The sequence below is a fragment of the Hydra vulgaris genome, chromosome 06 (genome assembly GCF_038396675.1).
Source record: "Hydra vulgaris chromosome 06, alternate assembly HydraT2T_AEP".
In the NCBI taxonomy this organism is placed as follows: domain Eukaryota; kingdom Metazoa; phylum Cnidaria; class Hydrozoa; order Anthoathecata; family Hydridae; genus Hydra; species Hydra vulgaris.
The window spans coordinates 39,645,621-39,669,476 of NC_088925.1; the positions used below are offsets into that span (position 1 = coordinate 39,645,621).

Below are 23,856 nucleotides of genomic sequence, written 5' to 3' on the forward strand. Positions count from 1 at the left end.
ACTGATTTTTTAAAACAATTAGCATCAGTCGATGTTTACCAAGACCGTTGCCGATGTCGATGCATAGGCTAAACTGTCCTAGATTATATATATATATATATATATATATATATATATATATATATATATATATATATATATATATATATATATATATATATATATATATATATATATATATATATATATATATATAAATTAGTAGAAAATCACTCATCAAACGTTTTTCATTTAACACTGTTTCATCAATTAAGACTCGTCAGAAATCAATAACTTATTATTGCTCTGTTCCTTTAAGAATAAAAAATTAAATTAACAAATAGCAAAGCGACTAAGCATTAAACAAACTTTAGCAAATAAGCAAGCATTAAAATTGACCGTTAACATTATATTTGAAAAAAAATCTTAATTTACCTATTAGTAAAAAAGAAAAGAGTACAAATTCGAATTATAGATCTATACCGATGCATCGGTATAGGGAAGAACCAATCGGTATCAACATCGGCCAAAAGTAGGCATCGGTGCACCCCTAGTTATCATTTATATGTTTTAAAGACCCTAAATAAAATATTGATTTGTTTTAACAAAACGCGTCATAACAATTTACACATTTATAACACACTGTGTTAATAAAAACGCTGTGTCTAGCGCAACGATACCGTCGCTTTAATTTTTTTCTTAAAGTCACGGTAGTGATTTCTGTTTGGTTGATTTTTTTTTCTTTTATTTAAAAAATGCATGCCCAAACCAAAGCCCTTAATCGATGTATGTGTGCTCCACTGCACCTGTCCCTAAATCAGTTGATTTATCATCCCGTGGACGATAAATCAATATGGTACCACAATGCTAAACGTGCAATGTGAAGCTTTAGTTCTTTTTAAATGTGTCCAAATAAAACTTTCAAAATCATTCAATAATATTCGCAACCGTGACTTAAAATATACCAATCAAACTTGACTACCGTGACTTTAAGATAAAAAAAATAAAGCAACAGTACCGTTACGCTAGACACAACGTAATAAAAAATGTAAATAAAAAATATACAATTAATTATTTTTTTGTTTTTTTGTTTGTATATGTTTTGTTATTTTATGTCATTAAAAGTAAACGTAAGCTATTTTATATTCTTTCAATTCAAGTCTTTGTCAATAACTGCGTTCACAGGGTCATACGATTCAATTCACAGAGCCATATGATTCAGCTGCTTTAAAAAGATCAACATTGATCAAAGAAAACAAAATTGATTTGAGAACAAATAAAATTCCTTAGTAGTGTTTTTGTATTATACTGTTTTGTATTGCATGCGCCAACCCGCATACTTTACTTTCGTTTTTTCACCAAAGTGAAACAACGTTTTTAAAAGTCTGTTTAGTGTTAGCCTAAAGATTAGAAAACTAGGGAAGCGTTTTGATGAGTTATTTTTAATGAAATAAATAATTTTTATTCTTTCAAAGTTTAATTTTTTTTAAATAAAATAAATGGTATTAATAAAATCTTCTTTTTGTGTTCTTTACTGATTTTTAAATTACTAAATCTTTTTTTAGCTTTCTTTGTATTTTTAACAGCGATTATAAAACTTGGTAGCATTAAATTCATATTAAAGGTATGTTTTTTTTCTTTTAAGAAAAAATAAACCTTTTTCTCAAGTCTTTTTCTAATTTTCTCATTAACTGACAAGTTTTATTAAAGTATTTTGACAAACACATACTGTTTGGCCATCAAAATACTTGTTAATCATTTAAATCTTTAACACAGTTGAATAAGTTAAAATTGTTAGGAAAAAAAATGTACTACTAATTTTATCGTCAAACTAACTTTAGTCACAAATTTAACCACAATTTTTTGTTTTTAAAGTTTTGTTACTACAATTTTATAACTTTTTTTTTTATTACTTACACTTGATCTTTACACTTAACGAATTTCATTTTAGATAATAATTAGATTTTTCTAAAACATACTTCCTTTGAAGAAAACGTACAAAATTTTACTCATAGCAACGTCTTTTCTGAGTGGGCACAGTACGTTTTTAAAACGTTCTTTGAACGTTTTTTATTATGTTTAAATCCTATAAAAACGTCTAAAAAACGTTTTAAAAACGTACCGTGCCCACTGGGTAGATACTGTAAAGAATCACTGCTACTGTAAAAAACTAAAATAAGAAGCGCAGAGCTATCAAGGAAATAAGAAGCGCAGAGTTATCAAGGAAAGTTTTATTGATAAAGTAAAAATCAAGAAGAATGAGAAAGTTATTTTAAAGAATGATTTTTTATTGTGATTTTTTATTCTTAAAGCGAACTTATATAAATCATTTTTGAATGAAACTTTGAGTTTTCAACGGGTTATAAGGTTGTATCAGACTTAGAATCATATTAATCCATTAGGTATTTGAATAACGTGCGTAGCTGCCTGTATGGATCTAAAAATAATTTTGTTTTTTTACTAGTTTACAAACAAATTTTATATATATATATATATATATATATATATATATATATATATATATGTAAATTATGTTAGTGTATTTTACAAATAGAGTGCTCAATGTTCTTAAAGAACAGAGCAATAATAAATTAGTAAAAAACACTTATCTAACTTTTATCTTCTACTTTAAGTTTCACCATTGCTGGATCATCAGGAAGAGCCTCTTCCTGATGATCCAGCAATGCTTTTAATAATTTATAAATAGATATATATATATAGCTATATATATATATATATATATATATATATATATATATATATATATATATATATATATATATATATATATATATATGTGTAAATTATGTTAGTGTATTTTACAAATAGAGTGCTCAATGTTCTTAAAGAACAGAGCAATAATAAATTAGTAAAAAACACTTATCTAACTTTTATCTTCTACTTTAAGTTTCACCATTGCTGGATCATCAGGAAGAGCCTCTTCCTGATGATCCAGCAATGCTTTTAATAATTTATAAATATATATATATATATAGCTATATATATATATATATATATATATATATATATATATATATATATATATATATATATATATATATATATATATATATAGCTTTTAATAATTTATAAATATATATATATATAGCTATATATATATATATATATATATATATATATATATATATATATATATATATATATATATATATATATATATTATTAGTGTAATGTACAGATAGCTTAAACATAGGTAGGATAACATTTTCCGCCCACTTTTCTATGTACGTGGAGTTGTCTCTCACATTTATTGGCTAATATCTTGATAATAAAATAGCACTACTATTTAAAAAAATCTCTTTGATAAGTCTATTTGCAATGCCATAGTTTAAAATAAAACATAAAATAATACTTGTAAATAGAAATATTGTTTTCATAATGTTTTGAGCTAACTCGGGTAACCTGGTACAAACCGAATCACTGGGCAAGATTAGACATTTTTTTTAGCTTTGAATAGAATTGCTGCATTTAATTTTTATTTTTTATTACAATAAATATATCTTTTTAAAAATACGCTTTAAAGTGTTTTTTATTACTTGTTGAAATATGGTTTAAAAAAAAACATTTTTATTGAAACCTTCTTTGCCTCAGGTAAATGACTTGATTCAGATATCTCATCTGAATTTATATCTTTTATTGTTTACTATTGATTTTGTTATTAGAATTATTAAATCGTCATATTTTTTTTAATTTCTGAAATTGTGTATCAAAAGGAAGCAAAAAAATCATTCTGTTAGTAATTATATAACCTGTTTTATGCCCAACCCTGTTATATTAGCCACTCTAATATATGTATATAAAATTAATTTAAATACTTCAGATTTATTCAAAAACAAATGAAATAAAAATTTTAAAAGACGACATATTATTAAATGTTTAACTTTTAAAAATTAACTAAAATGCTCTAGAAACGGTGTTTTGATTTGAAAATTTTGGTTTAATATTTAGGTTTTAATTTATGTATTTTTTATTTTTTTTTATATATATTTATCTATTTTCTAAGCTGTTAGGTCCAGCTTTTACAAACTAAAATTATTTATTCATTTTCAACATTTTTGCACAATTTTTAGAATAATAAAAAATGCCAGTTGCAATTAGGAGTGTTTCAAGCAGGTACTATCTTGATGGGCGTGGGGGTGAAGCAAACCCTTTGATGACAAATAGAGATCCACGTGGGGATGTCTACCTTAATTGGAATATTGAACGTTTGCCAAATGGTAATTATGTCATTAAAAGTGTTTCCAGTGGAAAATATCTTAACGGAAAAATCCTACAACTTGAACACGTTCACAATCATTACCATCTTAGTTCTCACGATCATCTTCAATGGCAGTTTGTAAACGTGAATGATCGAGATCAATACGCAATCAAAAGCGTTTCAAGCGGAAATTACCTTGACGGAAGAGATGGTAACCCCGATCCACTCCTGACTTCTCGCAATCCTAAAGGTGATGCTTATCTTAATTGGACTTTAGAATATATCCTTTGATGAAAAACGTTTTATTATTAGTTTAAAGTCACGTGTAACTTAAATTAAACAAATATATAAAATGTTCTAGCTTTTTACTAGATGAGTTTTGAGTAGACTCACTAGGAGAGATTTAACCAGTGTTCAGTAGAAACAATAGTGTACGTAAGATTTCCATGTGCATATTAGTAATTGAACTTGTTTAGCTCTATTATTATATTTATTATAATGTTATGCAACAGTGATATGTCCATTTAACTAGAAGTTTTTTTCAAAGCTTTTTAATTATTTGCGTTGGGGAAGAGGGGTTTTAATTTTGTAATAAGTAAGGTGTACGTACGCAGAGGTAGGTGGGGGATGGGAGAAAGGGCTAAAAGAATACACCTGCGAGGAAGGGGGGGGGTCATAATCAGTTATTTTACTGCGTACGTACTTTATGGATGCCCCCTTTGTTTATATGCTACTAAAGTAAAAGTATTTATTATAAAATATTGTTTACTTTATTTATATAATCCCACATTCTCGCACATTTTTTTTCTGCTCTGATTTATTAATATCCTTAATTATTTAATATCTATACATAATTAAATGATACAGTATATTGACACAAGAGTATAAGAATATAGGGTTTCTTGTTCCCATTTTCCTATCACAATAAATTTTTTTTTTGATGAAACTTTTTGTCATACATATGAACGTAAAAATATTTGGAATTTTCTTTTTGTTTAAAAGTTGGTCATTTCAAAACATTTAAAAACGTTCCTACGCGACGCTATGCATCACTTAGCGGAAATAGGATTTTATTTACATTTATTAAAGATTTTTTCAATTTTTACTTTTTTAATACTTTTTGACGGAGTTAGGTTAGTAATTAAAAAAAGAATTAATAAATAAGCTAATTAAAAAAAGAATAATAATTTTTTATTTAATTTTCCTTCTTAAAGAGGGGGAATTTTAGGGTTAAAAAAGCCACATGTTCTTGGTAAATTTTTGAATTGATTATGATAAAAAACAAAATTTTGCATCATATTATCAACTTAATGGTATATTAAATTAATATAAAACCAAAAAAAGTTTTTGCGTAATAGTTTTTTCGTATTTATTTCAGTCCGCAAAGATTAATGGATCGAATCATGTTACTACAGAGGTAGCCAGTTTTTTATTTGATACAAATTTTATGCAACCAATCGGCTGTTCATAAGTAAAAAATATTCTGGCTACCTCTGTATTAAGATACTTTAACTTGTTTTTATAGGTGTGAACTGTATAGAAAACCGACTTAGGTTATTTTCCTGAAGCCTTTTTGTTAACCTATTTCCTTTTTTAGAAGGAGTGCGACGCCTAGTGCGGCACTGCAAATATATACATATACGTTTTTTTATAAGCATCTGAAATTTTTGGAACAGGCTCGGGTATGCTGATGCAAAAAGCTCTAAGAGGCTCAAAAATATGCTTAGCATATTTCTAGTAAGATATGCTTATTTCAATACTTTTTGAAATTTAATAACGCACACGTTTTCGAAAAATTTTCAAGTTTTTTACAGTATTTGTACAAAAGAGAGAGAGAGAGAGAGAGAGAGAGAGAGAGAGAGAGAGAGAGAGAGAGAGAGAGATGTTTCACTTCGAAGCAGTTTTTTTCGAAGTATTTCAATAAACATTTTTTTTAAATTTACATTCTTAAGTTCAAGGCAGAATTTTGTTTTGCTATGCAATAATATCATGAATTCATGATTCTTTTTTTTATTGATTTAAATTAATTAAAAAAAAAATTTAAAATTTTAATTAAAATTGTTTTTCACCATTTAAATGGTGTATCAAGGCATAATGATATCCTTACCTATGCTTATTTTTTAACAAAATCTGAGCCTAGGTATGCTTATAAAAAAAATCAACAACTTGTTTCACCAGCAGTAGGTTCATCAAATAGCCTTTAACCCCCCCCTGCAGCTCGTAGCAGTTTTAACCCCCTCATATTAAGGGGGTACAAATTTTATATGGTCATAATATTGAAGAGATAATACTATGAAACTTAAATTTTTTTGATGAAGATAAGTCTAACTGAGAATAGTGAAAATTTTTTTTTGAACTTGTTGTCCCTCACGTTTGGGGTGGGGGATAAATTTAAAGGGCTTTTTTGTTCCCAGCCTCCAATCATCGCAATATTTTGCAAAGCACCATTATTTGACATTACGATAAATATACAAATGTTTGGAATTTGCTCCATGTCTGGAAGTTAGCTCTCAAACCTCAAAAAAACCTGAATCCGTCACTGATGTTTATACTTATTTAAAATAAGAATGCTTTGCAAAAAGTTGCGATAATTGGAGGAACAAAAAAACCCAAAAATTTTGGCCACAATTGCCCCGAACGTGAGAGCATCAAGTTGATAAAATATTTTATGTACTATTCTTTAATAAATTTATATTCATCAATAAGTTTTAAATTTCATACAATACACGCTGGTAAATTTGCCTGAATTTAGTAAAAACAAGCACGGCTGTTTCAGGCGAGCTTTACGGCTTCTTGTTATTTTTAGAAAATATTCACGTAAGGGGTGTTACTAAAACCTTTATAACTTTTATAACAGAGATAATTTTGTTCTGTAAAAAGAATAAAAACACTAATAAAATGTTTTATCTGAATTTCACAAATATATTAAAAAAATTCTTTAATTTTAGAATAAACGCGTCAAGTGACAAACTTTGCTAAATTTTAGTAATTTGATGTTACTTTTTATCAAAAAAAAAATCAGAAAGAATATATGTTCGATATTTATTATTAAATGAACACATTGTTGGACCATTTTAAAAACAAAAAAATTTTACTTAAACGTTTAAAGTTAACTAAAACAGATTTATTTTAAGCCAGTAAAGAAAATTGGGCGGACGTGTAAACGACGCACCCCTATGAAATACTAATAATCATGACTACTACTATCCCAATCATTACTGCCAATTAATGAATATATATTTTATTGTGTTTATCTCTTATATTGATTCAAAGCATGTACGTTAAACTCCATTTATCACTTAGGGTAAATTGATGTAATTACACTCTAAATAAATTAATTAATTTTAATTTGGTCAGTAAAGTATTATTTTGGACAAAACGTGTTTTAAACTTAGGGGGATGCGCTGTTTACACGTTCGCCGAAAATTGAATTTTCGCAAAATCACGAAAATATCGTTAAAGGGGGATAAACTGTTAAACGACTAGTTTTTGAAAATTGATTATATTAAATAAAACCAGATTTAAATTAAGGAATATTTAGCCTGAAAATTAAAAGCTTAAGCTTTTAAAAAACTTTTTATCATGTGCACACAGTTCTAATAATATGTTGTGAGAATGTTAATAAATAAAGACTCGCCAAATTTTTTTTTGTGTTTAAATATACAAATAAAATTTGAAATTGTTTTTATTCTCATAAAAAACTATTCTATAATCAGTTGGTCCACTGATAAGTTCTTTAAGTAGTATTTCTTTGTACATCCAGTTGATACTAGACTCATACTTCATTTAAACCAGAAGAAAGGTTGCTTGACTCAATAACTTGTGACAATAACTTGTACTAATTCTTAAATTATCTTTTTACACCAATTAATATGAGAATTACATTCCATTCGTTAACAAGAGTGGAGGTAGGTAGAGCAGTGGTACCACAGAGGTAGAATTAACTTCTAATGATAATAATCGAATGAACATCTAATATAAAAAATACATGTTATATATAATAACTGACAATAAATGTTTTAAACAAACTGCACTAACATACCAGATCAAACACAACAAACATACCAGTTGCTTTGCGTAGGTTCTTAAAATAATATGCTATATTTTTACACCCATTTGATGCTAGACTTATATTCCGTTCTTTAACCTGAGCGGAGGTTTTGCTGAGGTAGAATGAACTTCTGAAGATAAGAATAGAACTGCCCTACAATATATAAAAGCAATGTTACATATTATAAAAAATAATTTAAACAAGCATTACAGACAAACTTTAACTGAATAAAATTCTTTAATTTATAAATCAAGGATCTATTTTTTTATTTTGTTTTTTTTTTAATCATTTTAAAATATTTAAACTATATTTGATGACCACAAACAAGAAAGACACCTTTTCTATAAAAAGAATTTTCGCCACGCTCCAAAAAAACAACACACTTTCTCACCTTAGAGGCTTGAAGCTTCCTTTGCTGTGCAATTCAAAGCGTTTTAAAAGAAGACCCAGCTTCTGGTCCTGATTTCTTACTGAATGCAACTGTCTTAATTCTTTTTTTACGCTGCTATGCAAAGACTCTCCCTCCTCTTCACTCAGCAATCCAATAGTTTTATGTGAGTTTACAAAGTGGCACATTAAAAATGATTTCATGCATTTTTCGTGTAATACTTTCTTTTGGAAAGCAAGCATGAAACTCAACAGCAAATAAATTTATATATTGATGAAGGTCAGTAATTTCTGCATCAGAAAGAAATTTTCGCTTAAAAAGAATAGGTTGCAATTTATTAAAAACACTAAACACACGTACAAATTTATTTTTAGTTGCTTCATCATCAATAACACTACAAAGTTTATAGTGGTTTCTTAAGACTATTTTACAATGATTACCTACAAACACTATTGTCTATTGCATCAGAAACACTTAACTGAGTAACTAAACCTAACTTATTTGCAACGCAACGAAATACTGACTTTTCACAAGACATAAAATCACAAAACAACATACACAAATCACATTCTAAATCTGAACAAGCTAATAATTGAAGGAATATAAAAGCAAGTTTAGATCGTCTAGCTGCAGCATGCCTACCTAACTTAGAATAAGGTTTACCATGTCCTAACTTAACGTAAGTATATTTTTTCCCAACTATTGGCCTTTGTACTGATATATTCTGTGGATTACTTAATGTAAATCCACAGAACAGTTCAGAAGAACCAATGTTGTCATAGTCTAAATAAGAATCAACTACAACTAAATCCTTATCACCGCTTAAAAAATGTTTGCAAATTTTGGCAACCATTCTGGTTTATATTACTAATTTTTGCATTATTTTTTTCAAATTTAATTTTTTTTAGCAATCTTACATTTTTTGCACGAGCAGATGCAAATTTACGTTGTGCTGTTTTTTAAATAAGTTGGAACTGCTCCTCCTGTTTTAGCCTAATACCCATAGCCTCTAATTGAGAACTTATTTAGTTACAATGTGTGTTTAAAGTCTTGTTTTTAGAATTCAAGTCCGTAATTTCAGTTTCCAACTTAGTAACCTGCATTTTTAATTTATTTATTTGATCCACATTAGTTTCTTCTTTATAAGTTAATTGGTCAACTAGACTATTTAGTTCCTTATTCCTATTTAAAATTGAAAAACAATCTGCATCTGCAGATTTTCTTTTTTTTGTTTGTGGAGCTTGTGACAGTTGCATTTTAAAAAATGCTTCGTTTTTTGAAGCGTTAAAATTTTTTATAAAATGTTTTTTTAAGCGTTTTAAATTCTGGCACATTTTATTAAAATCCTCAAAACTGGGCAAATCAAAATCAATTGGCATAATAAAGCTCATAAAACTAAATAATGCTTTTAAATCAAAGACTGAAATTAAAATTAAAATCACGTGGTCATTTTATCAATGCTAACTAATCGCCTAACTAATACAAAGTTACACTCTTCTTCCCAACAATCTTCCCAACAATCTTCCCATTCGATGTACAGTTTTAATAAATTCCTTCCAGCAGAATACATAAAGCTAAATAAATCTCGTAAATAAAAATATAATACAATGCAAATAAAATAATATTTATTGACAAATAGATGAACAAGATAAAATAGGATTAAACTTATCTGATGTTAGTTGATTATTCTCAAGAGAAAAAAACCGCCTAACTTTGTTTATTTTATAGTTCAAAATTTGTCTCGCTAAAAAAGTTGTTTTCATAAAATTCATGATATTCTTGTTTGGGTCGTAAGGTTTTAAGGTCACGTGATGTTTACAAAAATGTAAACAAAAACTTACGCATAAAACAATAAAAATTTGTTGCTAAACCAGCCAGATTTGATACCATATTTTTTAACATAGCTGGAGGTACATAACAATATTTTTTGATTTTCATTTTTATAAAGAATTAAATTTTTAATAATTTGGTGCATATTACAAAAACAATTTGATTTACATTGTAAAGTGATAAAATTAAAAATAGAAATGCATTAAAACTAACTTTTCTTACAAAAATGAGCAATATGCGCCAAAAATCAGATAGAATAGACATTTATTGATAAGTGCTCCAAATTTCAACTATCAAACATGTATGTACCAAGACAGGTTTTCCGTAAAAATCGTAAAAAACAGAAAAGTGATTCCAAATCTTTAGCAATATTTTAGCAATATCTTATTTTATTCCGTTTAATGGAAATATTTATTTAACAAGGAAGGGTAGTTCTTTTATATTTTTTTTAATTTGAAGATTAAAGAATTTATAGAATAAAAAAAACTATTATTTTAAAGTTAGTGAATTTTTATACTTTTTACGCGGAAATACTTTTCTTTTTTTAAAACATAAAAATTCTTGTGACGTCAAGCTCGCTTTTATATTGAGTGAAACAGCCGTGCAAGTATACTTTAAAAACATTAATTATGCATAAATATAACATATTTTGTTGTGGATTTTTTAGAAGGTTTTTAGAAAAGATATATTTAAAAAACATTTCCTTAAAAAACACATAATAGTAAGTGTTTTTAAGCGCAATTTTTACTTTAATATCGTGCTGTATCAATTTGGAACCAAAAGTGGTATTCGTTGAGGAGATTGCTTCAACGAAAAAGTTAAAAAACTATCTATTACATCAATTGCTATAAAATTGCGTGTTTTGAGTTTACAACTTGTGTTTTTAAGTGTTAATAAGAAGCTTAAAGTTTCGAAAATGTGTCAAAAAACATGTATTTTTTGAGCTTTTAATGTTAAAAAGTGCAATTTGAAAATAATAAAAAAGTTGTAAAGACAAAATCTAGTTTTAAGTATATACAAGTTATTCCTTTAGTATTTAAGAAAATGGTTGAAAGCCTATCTACTACGAATATGCCTTTTGATTCTCACTATTTTGTGTTTCATTGAAAGCTTTGAAACTTTTTATTATTATTAATATTTCAAAATATAATTTTTAGAATGACAAAAATATAAAATATGTGCTTATATTTAGCAATATATCTTTTAAGCATATTTTTATTTATGAATACTTGTTTAATGAGGCGGATGAGAAATGGAGGGCGTGAGTGTCTTAAAAGATTTAAATAATTTAGTCTAGTTGTTTGTTGATGTGATGCTTGAGCCATTCTATAAAATTGATTTTTGATTTTTTTGATTGATTCAAGGGGGGATCATTTCAATTTTAAGAAATTGAAATGATCCCCCCTTGAATTGGCAAAAATCTTATTATAATGTTAATTTAAACATAATTATACTATAGTTATGTTACAATTAACATTTTAATAAAAATTATAACTGCATATGTTTTTCCTGAAAATCTTTCACGTATTTTTCTTGTAGTGATAGTTAAACCCTAAAATCTTTTAAACTTATCCCTCAAATCTCTTTAAGTTCAACTATCCAAAGAAGAAAAGAACAGATTTTAACACTCAAAACTATAAATTATATATTTCTTATATTATTGGGTTTGCCATTAAATATATAAGCTTTTTTTTTCAGAATAATTTTATAAATCAATGTTAACAAAGTTTCGACTTTTCATATTTTAAACTAGATTATTTAATAACTAAAAGTTTTGTATTTTAAAAATCAGTTTTGGAAAATGGCTCAAGCATCAAATCAACAAACGACTAGTGCAAAGTATGTATTATGTTTGATAATGATTTTTTTTAATATTTTAGTTATTTGTTTATTTCAAAAAATGTGTATACAAACTAATCTTTAGGTTGTGTATAAAGAAAAAGAACTGCTCTAAATTAAACATGTATTCTGGGTCATGTGATAAACATCAACCTCATTCATGTTTTTGGAAAACCTCTGCTCAAAGCTTTCATCAGAAAAAAGTGTTGATGTTTAAAAAAAAATCTCTAAATAAACACGGTGTTTATAAAAGTAAGGTGTGAAATTTTTATTTGTGATATATTATGGCATATATATGTTATTTTATTTATATGGATTATTTTATTTATATGGATTATTTTATTTATATGGATTATTTTATAATGAATATATATATATATATATATATATATATATATATATATATATATATATATATATATATATATATATATATATATATATACATATATATATATATATATATATATATATATATATATATATATATATATATATATATATATATATATATATATATATATATATATATATATATATTAGTGTTAGTGTATTTTACAAATAGAGTGCTCAATGTTCTTAAAGAACAGAGCAATAATAAAGTAGTAAAAAACACTTATCTAACTTTTTTCTTCAACTTTAAGTTTCACCATTGCTGGATCATCAGGAAGAGTGCTGGAACTCTTCCTGAGTGTTTTTTACTAATTTATATATATATATACATATATATATATATATATATATATATATATATATATATATATATATATATATATATATATATATATATATATATATATATAGACACACACACACACACACACACACACACACACACACACACACACACACACACACACACACACACACACACACACACACACACACGTGCGCACACACACACACACACTTTAAACAATATATCTATTTTAAAAACTAACCTAGGAAAGGAATTAAAAGACAATCAAGACAAATCTGAAGGTCTTAAACATTTACTAGATAAAAAAAGTCATGTAGGGAAGCGACGCGAAAGTAATTATACAAGCTTTGAAATGATTAATGAAACAACTAATTCAACCTGTTATAGACGTTGTGAAGAAACAAAAGATGTTCTTGAATATGTTTATGGTGCAAGAAATGAATCAATTAATGGTGCATGGGATTATTTGAGAAGTATTGCTTAAATAACTGAGATGGAAAACTTAATACTTTCTTATAAAAGAGAGAAATTTCTTGAAAATTTTGTTGTTAAGATATCAGATGCTCAATTAAAAAGTGACACTTGTTTTCGAAAAGCAGTTCTAACAAAATATTTAAATTATATGTCAAGGAGAAAGTATACCATGCTGTGTAAAATACAGAATAATTATTTCACTGAACACAGTAATGAAAGTAGTATAATATCTTATGGAGAACATAACATTTTATTGAAAACATCAAATATTTCTGATAAAACTATTGAAACCTTTGTTAAAAATCTCAATATTGGAGATATTCATTTTATAAAAGGAGGTGTTTCAGGCTCAGTGATAGCATTAATCACAATGATTGCTGATCTAAATTTGAAATTTAAAACAATGAAAGATAAACTTAGGTGGTTTAATGGGATAAATCACTTTGTTGTTAATAAATCACTTTGTTGTTGAGTTTTCTGATGATAGTGCACCTGAGTCAAAAGAAGAAACAATGACTATAGCTACAATGTCATTATGGACTTATGACAGTCGTATTCGTAGTTGTGAATTCCACTTTCCCCTTTATATGTTAACAGCTGGTGAAAAAGATGATGTATGTGCACACCTATGGAGTCAGCATAGTGAGGAAATGGAGTTAATTGAAGGTAATCTCTTTTATATAAACAATGAAAAAGTAACATTTTCCTTTGTTCCTGCTGGTAAATACATCCTGGTTGTGTTGGGCAGCAAATGTTCTTTCAACAAGTGCTACCTACTCATCCCTGTTCTGCAATGTTCACAAAAGTGAACTTACTTTCTTAGACAGATCTATTGGGTATTCAAATTCTGATAAGAAATGGAAGGTTTCTGATAACTCTTCTCGAAAAAATGATCTTGTCAAGTTACAAGAGTTTCAAAAAAGTTTTTCAAATGATTTGTCTGAAAATGCCAAACATCTAAAGTCTCTGGATTTTATGGCTGAGAATGGGTTGCGTAAATTAGGTGAATCAAGAATTGGTATATTTTCCGACCGAATAAAACCAGACCCCTTAAATTTAGAATTAACCAATTGAACACATTGCCTAAATGTATTTTATTTTGAAGCAACAAGACGAAACAGATTTGTTGAGTTTTGTAAAATCTTAAAAGCACCAGCTAAGCATTCTTCTGATTCTATTTTAAGTTTTATTGGTAAAATGTATGAAGAACATTACCTTGTTGAAGATAATCAGGAAGTTATATTTAAATTAAAAAAAGTTAAAATTATTATAAATAATTTTACATAATAAATTATTTTATTATAATTTTTATATCAAATTATTAAATCGTAATATTTACTCATTTCAAAGATTGAAGACTCCATCTGTCAGGATTATTGGCGCACAAGCGGTATCGATTGCCCAATATGGCTATCGCTTAGTTGACGTCTTGAAACACGATAAAGAATCAGAACAGGAAAAAGTTACAAGACTAGTTCTTGCGCCAGGGTTGCAAAAAAACTGGTTTTTTTGAAAAAAACCAAAAACCATAGGTTTTTTTAAAAAAACCAAAAAAACCATGGTTTTTTTGGTTTAAATTAGGTTTTTATTAAAAAATGCCGTATTTAGTTATCCTTTTAAATTAAAAAAAAGCATAGCATTTTATTTGAGTAAACTATATTCTTTATCAATATTACTGTTATATTTCATCAAAATTATTCAATACATCATTATTTAATGTTCCATATATAAATACAAGCTTTGCTGCTTTTTCTACCCCCAATTGGTTTCTTAACTTAGAATGAACAAGGGCAAAAGTTGAAAAAATCCTTTCGATTCCAGCACTAGAAGCTGGTGCATTTAAACCTTCAATATCCACTATGTTACAATCCACAATTTTTAGAGATTTCCACCATTCTATTGGTGATACATTTTTTAAAACAGATTCACTATACAAATAGCTTTTAACAAATGGAGCAGATTTGGCTTTTAATTTGAATATTATTGGTAACAAGTTCTTGAACTCTTTATCTGCAAAATTCATGGCAGCTTCATTTTCATTTTCAGAAAGATTAGATCCAAAATATCTAGGATCTAGTGTGTTTGCCAGTAAATGAGCATCACTGACAGTCTGAAGGTATCTAGATTCAATTTTTTTTTTTTTTTTCGTTTGATAAAAATGATAAACTGTTCATCAAATCTTTAAAAATTTCAACAGTGTCACTTATTTTTGTTTGATCATTTTGCAACTTATCTAGAGCTACTGCAATTGGTTTTAATATTTTTAATAAATCCTCTGCATTTCGCTTTATCTGTATATCACTTACTTTTTTACCAATCATAGGATCCAAGTCTTTATTTTTTTCAAATATTGTGAAAATGATGCTCCAGTTGTTGACATATTTTTCAAGTGAATCACATACAGAATTCAGCGAGTTTCAGTAGGAAGTGACAATTTTGTTCCTCCACTTAGTTTATAAATTGCTCCAGCTTAATGATTATTTCTTATATATTTTATTATTTGTGTAACATGCTTGCTCACATTTTGAATGTTAAGATCATTTGCTAAAAGATTAAGCATATGAGCAGCACACCCATAAGTTATGATAATATCTCTTTCAGATGACAGTACTTGTCTCATTGATTTCATATTAGCTGCATTGCCAGTCACAAAGCTTTTTACTGTGCATCCAAATTTACATCTTACAGAATCTATTGCTTCTCTTGCTAATTGTGTAAGATATTCACCAGTATGTGAATGACCCGAAGTGTTGATTGTTTCTACTAAAATGTTAATTTTATCTCTAATTACAGAGATACAAACTATAGGTTCATTATGTACATTACTCCAGCCATCTAAAGACATGGCTACAATTTTCCCATTCAATACATTACATTTTTCAATTTCTTCTGTGTAAACCCTATCTAATATTTCTCCTCCAATTTGAGTTCTATTAGGTAGAGTGTATCCTGGATGAAGCATATTGATAATATTTTAAATTCGTTGTGTTCAACTTTTCTGAAGCTAGAGTTTGTACTGTATCTACTAAGTTGCAGATCAAATAAATCTTTCTCTTCGAGGCTTGTTCGTGTGAAAAACTTATCAATTTTCAAATATTTATCAGCTGATGTTGAATTGGGCTGAAACCTTTTCATTTGTTGTTGTGATGTTGATGGTGAGTTACCTTTAAAATGAAATTGTAGTTTATTGAATTATTCTAAATATATATGTTTACAATTTAGGGAAAGTATAAAATTTAAAATGACAATGCAGTCATTTAATTACCTTCAAGAAGTTGTTGATCTTCAATTAAATCCATAATTTCATGGGGTTGTGATTGCTTGCACTTTTTTATATGTTCATGCATCCTTTGAATTTGACCTTCCATTTCTTTTCTAAACACATTACAAACTGCTCTACACCCCTTTCTTTCTGGAACAGTCACTCGTGTATATTTTAACCAAATCATATCACATTTGCACCCAGTTTTTTGAGACATTTTTGTGGTATCAATAAATTATGTTATAACTACTTATACTTTTGCTAAACACATAAATCTATATAAATATATATATATATATATATATATATATATATATATATATATATATATATATATATATATATATATATATATATATCTTGTTAAGAAAACTTCCTGATGAAATAAGTTCATCAGGAAGCAATGCTTCTTGATGAACCTATTGAAGGAGAAACAGCCTGTAGAAGAAAACAGATAAATAAGTGTTATTACTAATTTATTACTGCTTTGTTCTATAATAACACTGAGGACTCTATTCTATGAAAAAACAAAAACAAAACTCATGGATTCAAAAAAAATCATCTATATTGAAGATTAGTTTTATTTGTGAACATAACCCTCTTTTAGTTTCCTGTTGTAAGTTCAAATCTTTTTAAAAAAACATTAATTTGGTTTAAACCAACATTTTTTTAATTGGTTTAAACCATGGTTTAAACCAATGGTTTAAACCATTTGGTTAAAACCATGCAACCCTGTCTTGCGCATATATTTACAGCACTTTGAGGTGTTGAAAGTGTCATTAACATAGTAGATGTTGTTAAAGAAAATTATGTTGAAAATGTTACTGCTGCTTGTCAAAGATATTTTTTATTATTTACATTTTTTTTCCCTCTAAACTGCAACAGTACAGTTTGGACTATTGGTATGTTGTTCCATTTCATGCGGAAGAAATTTTCAAGGGTTATGAAGTTGGTTATGGGATTCTTTCTATGCAAGGAAAAGAGTCTAAACATTCATCCATTAAGCAAGAATTAAAATCTTGCAGCAACAGATCTACAAAACAAGATGAAAGAGGTAAATGGTATCAACTTATGCGGTCTAGCTATGTACAAAATTTTTACATGTCTTATCATTTTCCTATACCATCCATGTATCAATCTCATTTTCGATCTCGTAAACCTGTTACAGGCGAAGAATGCTGTAGCTGTTCAAGTTCACTAAAATCTGAGCTTTTATGTCAAGTTTGCATTGAGTCTGTTGCAGTTCTAGATTGTATCCAGAAGAAATATCTGACAGAAGATATTTTATTCATAATAAAGCCTGTAAAATGCTAAGTATGAAGCAAAAGATTTACAGAGGCTTGTTCTTTAAATAAACACGCAGCAAAAAATGAATGCAATCAAGTTATTGCTCAACTTATTACGCAAGCATTGACTATTTACCGGCTAAGAAATGAGCTGAAGTCTCGTAAGAAGAGTGTTATTGGTTCAAAAAAAGATTTGATAAGATGTTAAGAGGGCTTGTTGTAAATATAAATTAAAACCATGTAAGACTTGTTTTCAAGTTAATAATATGTTTTTGAAATAAAAAATTTACTATTTTTTGTATTTGTGAATTCCTCAGCCGAGAACCAAGAGGCCATATGTCCATTATTTGTGTTTCCAAGAAAATCCAGTTTTAAATTTTAGTTTATAAAGACTTTCTGCCAGAAAGTCCTGTTAAATATTTATATACACCCTGAATTTTTATTATTCTTGTAACTAGATTTAGTGAACACATACCTCATTGGATGTTGAATATTTATTGATAATACACTGGAAAAAAACAAAATGTGGACATACGGCCTCTTGGTTCTCAGCTGATGAGTTGATGTTTTTATAAAATTCAAAAAGTATTAATATTGACATATGAACTTAATAATTTATTACTATGGAAGTTTTAAACAAGTTCACATATATATGAATATGTGAACTTATTGAAAACTTTCATAGTAAATTTATTTCTCAAACTAAATTTCAGCTTGAATTAAGTTTTTTTGAAATTATTTCACTTTTTTTTCAGAAAGTTAGAACAGAAGAACCAAGAAGGGATCACTTGAGCACAATGAGTAAATTTAATAGAGCTTCGGAAAAATGGTTATTTTCATAACCACAAATCTTAATAAAAACATATTATGATATAAGAACATTCAACCAGTTTAGGAGCAAAAGAATTCCAAAAATGCATGATTTTATATCTTGAAGATTTAGTTAAGTATATTTTTATTTATTTTTTATTATAAATTAAAATTTATATGTTAGTAATTAAAATAAAAAATCTCTCACATAAAAATATAATTACCTCAATATCCACTTTGGTGTCCACACAAACTGAAAATGCTATTTTCATATTGTTATATATTTTATGCCTAATAATGCTTTTAAAAGCTTGTGTGGCTATGAAAATATCCGTTTTTTAATCGCCATTCAAGTATTATTGAACTCTTTGTTGACAAGAGATTGAACAACAGTGTCAACAACAAAGCCTTCAACAGAATATCTTTGTATATAAAAGGAAACTTTGAGATGATTTATATTGTGAAAGTATTTCATACATATTGGGGTATTTATGCTGATAACAACATTTGATTCCCCAACATAAGATAATTTTGTTTTTGAAGTACCATGATCTTTTATTTTAGAATAATTTTCGTTTTTTAAGTTAATTTATTCCATTAAATCTTGATGGATTAAACAGTTGAACTGATGTATCTTGTTTCTCTATTAAAATAAGAAGGTTTTTCATGTTATTTTTTGGTGATAGTAACTCTATGCTTCCTCCATAGCTCTCAAAAATTGCTGCCATAAACTTTGCCACGGAATATATAATTTAATTGATGAAACAAGACCTGTTAAATGACTTCTGGTCAGTTTGAAGAGCATTGCAATCCCTATTTCTTTTAAATAGCCATCTAGCATCAGCCCAACCTAGCAACGGCCCAACAAAACAATAAAACCGGCCCAACAACATAGCAACGGCCCAACAAAACCAGGCGATTCCCCACATTCTCTTTAACTTTTGAGTCCATTTCACTTCCCATTGAGTACTCTTTCGGAAATTTTATTTCGTTTGCAACCACATTCTCTCAAATGATGAAAGTCTCAGCTCAGTCTTTATCCAGAATCTATCACTTCTTATAGTTTGGGAGGACGCCACTTTGAATGAAAAACTAATATGGTGGTATAAATATGCAGGAAATTTTTAACCCAAATTAAATTACTAAATACTAAAATTGACAGAAACGACTCAAATATTTTTGATAAATTTATATCTAAGTTTAATAGCTAGATTATCGACAACCGGTTCTTTTTTCAAATAAATTCGCAATTGGGAGTAATTTCATAGAATAATTACCAGTGTGATAATCTCTTTGCGTTCAAATTTTTTTTTTTTTTTTTTTTTTTTTTTTTTTTTTTTTTATTTTATTTATTTTGCTGATTAACAAAAATAATCGATATACATGTATACAAGAAAGAAAAAATATGTCCATAAAAACAAAGAAGACAGTAAAATCTTGCAATACTATATTCAATATATTAACGTTTTGAGGCAGATTATATGTGTAAATATTTATAATATAGATTACAATATTTATAATATAGATTATTTGGTAGTGTTATTAAAAAGCGTGAGCAGATCTTAGAACCTGCTGTCTACAGAGACATTTTTAGACATGGCAAAGTTTTTGTTTATGGATAGGATTGGTCGACTTAACACTTTAAAGCCAAAAAGAAGTTTGAGAAAACTATAAAAAAATTTAAGATAAGCCAAAAAAAATGAGCAATAACTATTTAAAATTAGTACTATGTTGCCATCACTCTGAGCCAACCACGTATAGCCTAAATAAAAAGAGAAAGAAATATGACACTTTTAAACCAAGTGTCCTAGCAACAAATTACTGTGTAAAAAATGTTAAAAGAAAAAGATGTTTTTTGACTGATTGATATTGTCGGTGCAGATGGCAGAATACGCAAACTTTATGAGACGCTTCTGTAAGATTTTAGAGTAGAAAAGCCACTGTTTAGTAAAGGTGATAGTTAACGTTTTGTTTGAAAAACTGTTTTTGTCTTATAATATTAAACAAAATTGAAAATAGGAGTATACGTTGGAAGGGATCATCCATAAATAACGCAACGCTAAGTTTCACTAATAAACAAAAGAAAAAAAGATTAGAAGTTTTCACCCGCAGAGCTTTTGAGTTATATAAAAAATCAAAATATCTACTCGGTGTAATTAAGACGATTTACAGATTATTCGAAATTTTTTATTTGGAATTAGCATGGTTTTATCAGCGTATTATGTCCAAACAAGAGCTTTAAATGGTATAGTTTTTTTTGCTTCAGGCTTTTTTAATATTTAAAGAAACTTTTCTTTTTTTTATATAATTTTCAAAACCTTTTTACATGGAGTCTTTAGATCAATTCCGCTCATCGGCGTTAACATGAATTTAGTAAAAAAGTTTCTTTATTTGCTATTTCTAATCGGTTTTGACGTATATTAACTATATATAGTTGTCAAAACACAATATTTCTATCAATTTTCACAAAAAAATACTAGAATTCCGACCAAGAAAGAGCTTATAATTAAGAAAAATTGCCAATAAACAATCAGAACAGACCATATTGTTAAACTATAATGATCACTTCACCTAAAAAACGTATTTATTTAAAATCTTATTAAAATTTGGACAAGCGATTGTGATTTTAAGAAGATTTTTTTCTGGGTTTTTTCGCTACAAACATTTATATTTTATGATACTGCAAAATTTATCATTTTAATTTTTTTCATCTTTTCATATTTTACAGACCTGATCATTAAACGGAAATATATTGTAGTCAACAAAATATCATACAGACGCTATAATATTTTAAAACTGCCTTAACCACACCGAGTATTTAAGTTTAACGAAAATTGCGGCGCAAAAGAAATTAAGATCTCCCTCTTCTTTTTTTTAAATAAATTTGCTAACGTAGTTTATGGACAATCTCTAATTAAAATAATAACTTTAAACTTAAAAATTAAATATAAAATAAAAAAATATTCTGCCCCAAACAAGTTGATAAAATATTTTTTGTACTATTCTCGACAAGACTTACATTCATCGATAAATTTTAAGTTTCATAAATTTTTCAGCGTTCAAAAATTATGACTATATATAAATGTAACTTCCTCAAATTGAGGATTCAAACTTTACATAATCATATTTTTAGAACGCTGAAATATTGCTTTAAAGTTTTTTTCAAGCTTTTTAATTTTGTTAATTTAGTTTTGTTGTTTGTTTGCTTATATAATATTAGCGTAGGAGCGATGACAATCAACAAGACTATAATAAAGCATTTTATGATCAAGAAAGGCTCTTGATTAGTGACAGATTATTTTTTGGTGTTTGATATTCATATAATATTAGAATTATATAATAACAGACAATACTTTTGTTTTAATCAGACTAATATGGTAATTCCTTGAATAGGTTTTCATCAAATAAAACTTTTAAAAACTTTGTATGTTTTGTTTCGCTTTATTTTATTGATTGTCAGTTTTGGCAACTTTAAAGGGAGGTTAATTGATTAATTATTTTATTAAAAAGAATTTTTGACTTCAGAATATCTTGTTTCGAATATATATACGTCGGAGTGGTTATAGAATTTATCGTCAGCATACTTAATTGAAAATATTTTATGAGAAGCATTGTTTATATCATTAATATATATTAAAAATAGTAATGGTCCCAGGAATGATAATTTTTAGCCCACTTATGTATTAGGCCTTTAATAGCGTAATGCTTAAACATTGAAAGTAAAACTTTGTGATCAACAGTATCGAATCCATTTAAAAGTTCGATATTTAAAAGGTTTTAATTGGTACATTGATACTTTATTGGCTCAATAATACCATGTTTAGTAGAAAAGTACTTTTGAAATCCAAATTTTTATATAAAAGATTTAATGTTATGCAATCATTAATTATATTATAAACTACCCTTTCAAATATATTCGAAAATATAAAATTTCGAACACCAAAGGCTATTTTTTTACTCTAAATTTTTATTCTGTAATAAGATTTATAAAAATTGCTTTTAAGGGTTTGTGACTGAATAGATTGACTAAACGATAAGCAACTATGATCAGTTTCGAATAACTTGTGTTATTAATTCGCATTCTCGCTTAGCTGTTCGTCAATGCCCCTATATAGATTTCTTGAAGAAACAAAATTTAGTTTTTTTTTCTTAAATTGTTGTAACTTGGTCAATTTTTATCCAAATGCCTATATTGGTTTCTTTCGCGAGAAGAAAATACAAAAATATTTTACTATACTATTGGAAATATTTAATATTTTGGAAATTTGCTTCCACGCTTTCGCTCTCTTTTTTATTTTTAAAACTCTTTCACTTTAAGTCTCGCCACAATTTCTGCTAAACTTTTTGAGCTTTTGCGACAGTAATGGTCTTTCTCATGTTGTTTCTAATTTTAAAAACATCACTTATACATTATCGACGTCCCACCAAATGCGCCAATGTTCTGAATTAAATTCAGATGAATTTATGAAAGTTGAACAACAAAATCAAAGAAATTGTATTTGTATATCATAAATTTCATTACCTAAAGCAAGTTCTATTTGAAGGTCTTCAAATAAAACACAAGTTTTTACTTGATCAAAATACTTAACTGTGCACAGTTGAGTATTTTGATCAAGTAAAAATGATTTACTGAAACATTTGTCACTTTCCAAGGAAAATGACAAGTGCTTCAGTAAATCACTATTCCTACCAAACTGGTGACTTTGTTCTTGACATTCTTGATGATACTTCTATTTTTATGTCACTTAAGCATATCCTTAAAATTATTGGTTTGTGGTTTTTGTGTGGCAAATTGAGTTCTTGTGAAAATTTTTTGTTTTATTCACATGATATATCCATAGATTACGCTGAAGTTCAGCTAGTGCTTTGTTAAACTCGTGTTTATATACTAATTTCAAACAACAAAAAAACCCAAAAATTAAGTTAAAAAAAAATTACATTCATTACGTAGTCGTGAGTTTATCTCCTAAATATTCATCAAACGCTTTAATTAATCAAACAATGTTAAATGTCAGAAA

General features: G+C 27.2%; 2 long non-coding RNA genes across 2 annotated transcripts; both read left to right on the plus strand.

Annotated features, from left to right (window-relative positions):
• The first annotated feature begins 1,384 nt into the window (after window positions 1-1,384).
• On the plus strand, window positions 1,385-4,566 carry LOC136081843 (uncharacterized). Its single transcript, XR_010639181.1, has 2 exons — window positions 1,385-1,603; window positions 4,071-4,566. It is a non-coding gene; the product is annotated as an uncharacterized LOC136081843 (long non-coding RNA).
• A 7,652-nt stretch (window positions 4,567-12,218) lies between these two features.
• On the plus strand, window positions 12,219-20,190 carry LOC136081844 (uncharacterized). The gene is made up of 3 exons (XR_010639182.1): window positions 12,219-12,306; window positions 12,392-12,563; window positions 18,784-20,190. It is a non-coding gene; the product is annotated as an uncharacterized LOC136081844 (long non-coding RNA).
• Window positions 20,191-23,856: the final 3,666 nt, after the last annotated feature.